This window comes from Artibeus jamaicensis, unplaced genomic scaffold (assembly GCF_021234435.1).
Source record: "Artibeus jamaicensis isolate MK-2021 breed Jamaican fruit bat unplaced genomic scaffold, CSHL_Jam_final contig_384, whole genome shotgun sequence".
Classification (NCBI taxonomy): domain Eukaryota; kingdom Metazoa; phylum Chordata; class Mammalia; order Chiroptera; family Phyllostomidae; genus Artibeus; species Artibeus jamaicensis.
In genome coordinates, this window is record NW_026521810.1 from 10765101 (window position 1) to 10771100 (window position 6000).

The following is a 6000-nucleotide window of genomic DNA, read 5'->3' on the forward strand; positions in this document are numbered from 1 at the left end:
TGGTCAGAGGGTAGGTGGCTTGTGTCCAATGGACTCCCAGGGCGTCCCTAAAGCTGAAGCCAGGCACAGCATGCAGGTGGCAGGGGGCTTCAAGGCCCAGAGGAGCCAAGACTGCTCTTCCCCCTCACCCCTGACATGGTCACTACCACCCAAGACCAGCTGAGCCACCACCAGAAAGACCAGTAATGCCGGCAGCCACAGGGCCACAGCGGCAGCGATGCATGTCAGGGTGTGTGGGGATTCAGGAGCTGCATGGCCTTGGCTCAAACACAGAGCGGCTGCTTCCTCGCTGTGTGACCGGCAACTTAACCTTGGCCAAGCGACTTAACCCCTCTGTGTCCTCATTAAACAACAGCAATGACTAGTGCTAGGTGCCTTCTAGGCACTGCTGCACCCAAGCATCAGGCCTCAGGGGCAGCCTCAGCACCCTCCCTCTGCAGACAGGGAAGCAAGGCCACACACCAGTTCAGTGGGAGAACTGAGGTGGGAACCTGGGTGTTAAGCATGAGGTTGCCTGGCCTCTGGGCAGGGCCTGCTGGCCCCGATGCGTCCTGCATCCTGCATCCACCCCTTTCCCACCACCACCCACCGCCAGGGTCCATCTCTCCTCATACAGACACTACAACTCACACTGGCATGCTTGTCATGTGTCCCACCTTCTTTCTAAAATCCCAAAGGGGTGGGAGGATTGGCACCCCAAATACAAATGGGGGACCAAGGCACCAAGAGGCCAACTGACTTGCGCTGTCACAGCTGGTAGATGATGGAGCCAGTGTTTGAACTGACAGTTCTGAGGCTCCCCATCCTGCCCCCCAAACCAGGTTCCCACCCAACCCACCAGGCTCTTGCCTCCCGCCCCCCTCTTCACCCAAAGCCCTCCCGTCTCTCCGCTGGGCTCTGGCGCTCCACCCCCACTGCAGAAGGACCTTGCTGCTCTGGGGGCACCGGTTCATACCCCGGTTCAGCTCTGAGCTTTGGGATAAGGCCAGCTGCACAGGGCACTGGCCGGCACGGCGCCTGCCCCCAGGGCGTCTCTGGAGCTGTGCCCACTCATTTCTGTGCCCCGCTAGCCGTCGTGGGAAGGCAGCTACACGGGAGGTTGAAAATCCACAGTGCCGGACAGAGGTCAGTGTCAGGACAGGGCCCTTCTGGGTCCCTGCCCCTGACTTGCCCTGGCTCCAGAAGCGGTGCCCTTGGGTCCGCAGAGCAGATAGTTCCAGAGAGTGAACACACCGTGTCAGTAGTATTGCCCCATGTAATCTGCACGGGGAGCCAGATGTCCTGGGTTCAAGGGCAAGCTCTGCCACTCAGAGGCCCTGAGCAGGCTGCACTGGTTCACGTACCAGGTGAGCACTGAGCGTCAGGCCCCGTGCTGGATGCTGGATGCACCAGCAAGATGGAGAAGGTTCCTGCCTCGTGGGATGACCTTCCACTTGGGAGACAGGCAAGTAAACAAAAACCAAGCTGGTGTCAGACAAGTGTCAGCGCGGTGGAGGATGCCCGGAGGGGGCAGTGAGGTCCAGCAGGGGGGCCTCCGGGAGGCAATGGCCTTGGAGCTGTAACCTGTGGGATGAGAGGGCAGCCAGGGATGGATAGGGGAGGGCTGTCCAAGAGGCCGGGGCAGCAGGGACAAAAGCACCGAGCCAGGGAGGAGCCGGCAACTGGGGAGGTGGAGTCCCAGAAGCGGCCCCCGTTGGGCCTGGCTGCCAGAGAGGGTCTGATTTGAAAGGACAATTGGACTCCTTGGAAGGTCTCGATGAAGGGAACAAGCCGTGGGACGGACACCAGAGCAGCCCCACTGTCTGTGGGTGGCCAATGGGTTGTGGGCACAGCAGCAGCTGCAGGGAGAGGCCAGGCTGCAGCCGTGTTTTGGGCAGCGGTCCCCAACCTTCTTGGTGCGGGGGACAGATTTCATGGAAGACAATCTTTCCATGGGTGGGGGAGGACAGGGGGAAGACAGGAGGCAGGGCTCAGGGGGTATTTCGAGTCAGGCTCCTAGGCAGGCCCATGGCTCACCTCCTGCTGTGTTGCAGGGGAGGGGGCCTGGGTTAAACCCCCAGTTTAGGGGGTGGTGATGGACAGGGAGTGGCAATGAACATGAGGAGGCGTCCAGGGTCCAGTGGGGGCAAAACCAACAGGAACCGGACAGGGCGGTGGAGGAGGGCTCCTGCCTGGGCTGAGGGCAGGGTGAGGCCCAGGTTCTCATCCCTTCCTCCTAACCCGGGGCCCTGCCGGGCGCCTGCTCCTGAGACAGGGGACTCAGGAAACAGCCGAGAGACGCCAGCTTCTGTGTGTGCTCACCCCACCCCTGGACTCAGTTTTACAGTCTGGAAGAGGGGTGCACCTGTAGCATTTGTGAGGGAAAAGGGCAGAGAGGGGACATTGCTGGGGGGTGGGAGGGGTGGCACCAAGAAGTGGCCTGGTTGGCGCCAGGCTGGGTTAGCAGCACAGGTGCCTGGAAGAGTGGATGCCAGAGAGAAAGTGCTTGGAGAGGATTAGGGGAGATGAGGGCCCCAAATTGGGCGGCACTGCCCTTGAAGAGGATGGGCTCTGGGAAACGCTGGAGCCGTCACTGCTGTTGGAGCTGCCCTGGACATCCGGAGAAGGCTGTGCGTGTGCACGCGTGTCCTTGCACTCAGGGTGTGGCACGCCATCACAGACAACCAAACTCGAGCACGCTCCCCTCACTCATGGACGCTGGATGTCTGCCAGACTCCAGGAGAGCCCACGGGAGCCTCTTTGGGAGCAAACCCCCACCCGCAGTGTTCACGGGGCTAGTCCACGGATCTGCAGGCCCCACCTTGGCTCTGGGGCCCACTGCACTGCCATGTGCTCCCCACTCGCCACTATAGAGCTCACACACCAGCCTGAGACTGGCCCTGCCCACCAGCACCTCCGATGTCTAACCTGGACCCCAGCCAGCCTGGCTGCCCCTTCCCGAGTGCGTTTCCTGCTCAGACACCTAGGTGTGGCGTCCTCTGCCCTTCCGGCTGCTCCATTGCACCCTCACTGCCCCAGAAGGAGTCCAAGCAGGGCCACTTCCCTGAGCCTGGACTCCTGGACACACACACACACACACGAACACCCACCATCAGTGCTGCTCTGCGGAGGGGTAGCACGCGGGAGATTTGAGGCTAAAACAAGATGGCCCCTATTAGTCTGGTTGTGCAGATGTGGTGGTAAGGATCCCCCGGGTGTCAGACCCTGTGCGGGGTGCCTCCAGGGCCCCTCACTCTGAGCTGGCTGTCATTGTGCCGAACTGACCAGTCCCTGGGAGCCCACTCACTGCCCTGAGCCAGAACCCTGCTCCAGGCAGAGGGTGCCCAGTCAGAGATATTGGGGTGGGGACACATTCTCAGTGGGCCCTTCTCAAGCACCCCAACCAAGAAAGCTTATCGCTGCTGGCACTGCTCCTTCCCAGGGTGGAGCTGCTGACCCTGTCCTGAGCTTGACTCACACACAAAAGACCAGGGCAAGGAATGTCTGCCTCAGTTGTCCCACGGGCAGCGGCAACGCCTGGAATCTAGTCTAAGGCAGGAAAGGCCCTGGAGGCGAGGACAGGCAGGGCAGTAGAGACCGAGGCCAGCTTCCTGGAGCCCGCTGGGGCCACGCATGCCCAGATGCTGGTGTTCCTGCCATCCTGGTGTGGGGCGGCTAGGGCTGCAGTGGGCTGCGTGACAGAGGGCAGGAGGCCAGGTGAGGCCATGGCCCCAGGGTGCGGCCCCAAGGACAGTAGTCATTAGTGCCAGACCGAGGAGTCCAGAGCCTCCCCGCTGCTGGTCTGGGTGCTGAGAGTGAGGAGGGGACAGCCAGGACGCAGGGGGGCCGGGGTGGGCAGGCCGTCCACGCCCAGAGCACGCAAGGGAACCCGCAGAAGGTCGGAGGGACAGAGTCCTGAGGGGGGGGCCTGTGCAGCAGCCGGAAGGGGGTGAAGCTGGGAGGGTGCCGGCCCCACTGGAGTCTCTGCACGCGGGCGGCCGCAGGCCCCTGTCGCTCTGGGACTGGCTCCATCTCTGCGCCAGGAAGGAGGGTGCACAGGGCTCTCCTTTGTGCTGCCTTCCTTCTCGGCTGTGCCTCACCCAGGCCTTGCCTTGGGGACTTTCATCAGCCCTACTTTTCCAAAGAAGAAATAGAGCCCAGAGACGGAAAGTGGGTCCTGCAAAGCCATGTCCGGGCAGCGGCCTGGCAGCTGGGAGGCAGGTCTTACTCAGGCTGCCGAAGCAACACTCCCTCCCACCCCTTTGCAGAGCTCGGCCCTGGCCCCCACGCCCAGCCACAGGGTGGCCTCCGCCATAGCCAGGCTGGGCAGTGGGGCTGTGAAGCAGGTCACAGAGGAGCCCTCGGGCTTTTCCTATGATCTCGACCTTCCCATCCAGAGGTCCACGGGCCCAGGAGAGGTATTCGTCCAGAGGAGTGGCCAGGTAGGTCTGGGGTCACGGGCAAGGCGGTGTCCAGCAGCCTGGAAGCCCCTGGAGGGGCAAACCCATGCCCCAACCCTGCGGGGAGCCAGGGCAGCTCTCCCAAACTGAGCCCAGGTTGGGGGACAGGCCCCACTGGGGAAGAGGCCCCACGCAGCCCCGGCAACTAAGGGAAACAGAAACTGCTTATGTACCGACAGTGGTGCCTTCCCGTTCCCAGGGAGCCCTGCTGGGCAGCCCAGTGAGTCACCACCGGCCCGGCCGCCCCTGGGGAAGGGGCCAGGGCAGCGCAGCCCGCTAGCTGTTGTGAGAATTGAATGAGCCACCATTCAGGAAGGGCACTTTGGAAACTGGAAATAATGTAAGTAATTTGGGAACAACAGACGCATGAGTATGGGAAAGTGGGCTGGGCTCCCAGGATGCAGGGCAGCCCCCACCCGTTCAGAGGTCCCAGAAAAGGCCTTTCTCCCCCACCCACCCCCTCACAAGCACGGGGCTGCCGTCCTTGCCCACACGGCCATCCTCCCACAGCCCAGAACAAACCTTCCCCCCGGGGGACCCTCCTCTTGGTATTAAGCCACTGTGGATCCTGTGGGCGCCGCCCACTCCGTTTTTGGCCCCACCCCCTCTTGCACCTCTTTCCCCTACCCTGGAATTTCCCTGGAGGAACCAGGGCTGCCAAACCCCAAGCACACACATTAGAGGGGCCCAGCCTGGGCCAGAGGCCCTATGATATCCACTCAACACCCATTTGTGGAGCAGCTTTTTCACGTCAGGGCCTCCACCGGCTGGCTGTTCTCTTGCCCTCCCTCCTCCAGACCCCTGTCCCTCCCTGCTCCAAGCTGTGTGGACACCTCACCTGGGTTCCCTGGCTCTGTGCCTTCTAAGGGTCACACGGGAGGTGCCAGCTGCAAAGGCAGAGCAGGAGGAGAGTCTGGGTGCTTCAGCCGTGACTCCCCCACTGCCGTGGCACCGGGAGCCTTCTTGGAGGAGGATCCAGGAGAGCGTGCCCACTGGAATGGCAGATGGGCTGCGTTCTGGGGTCCTGGCCTCTCAGCGAGACGAGGAAGAGATGTGGGAGAAGAGACTAAACCATCGCTATTTGCCTGCCTGTCTGAGCATCTAAGAAAAGCATCTGATGAGTATTAGAATAGAGGGAGGTCAGCCAGGGCACCCGATACCAGATCTCACACTAGGAAAACCGATGAGAAGTTGTAACAGAATTATGCCATTCGAGGTATTAATGGAAAGTGTAAAATACCAAGAGATAAACCTAATGGGAATGTGTAAGACCCTCATGAAAATGGCTACAAATTTGGCTGAAGCCCTGACCGGTGGGGCTCAGTGGATTGGGCATCATTCCCCAAAGCGGAAGGTTACATGTCTGGGCTGCGGGCTTGGTCCTTAGTTGGGGCGCATGTGAGAGGCACCTGATCACGTTTCTCTCCCTCTTCCTCCCTACCTTCTCCTCTCTCTAAAATAAATAAAATATAAAAAATAAAAGATTTGGCTGAAGGACAGGACGGAGCAAACTCTGCAGAGAATCGTGCCCCTCCCAGAACAGGAATAGCTGATGGAAGCG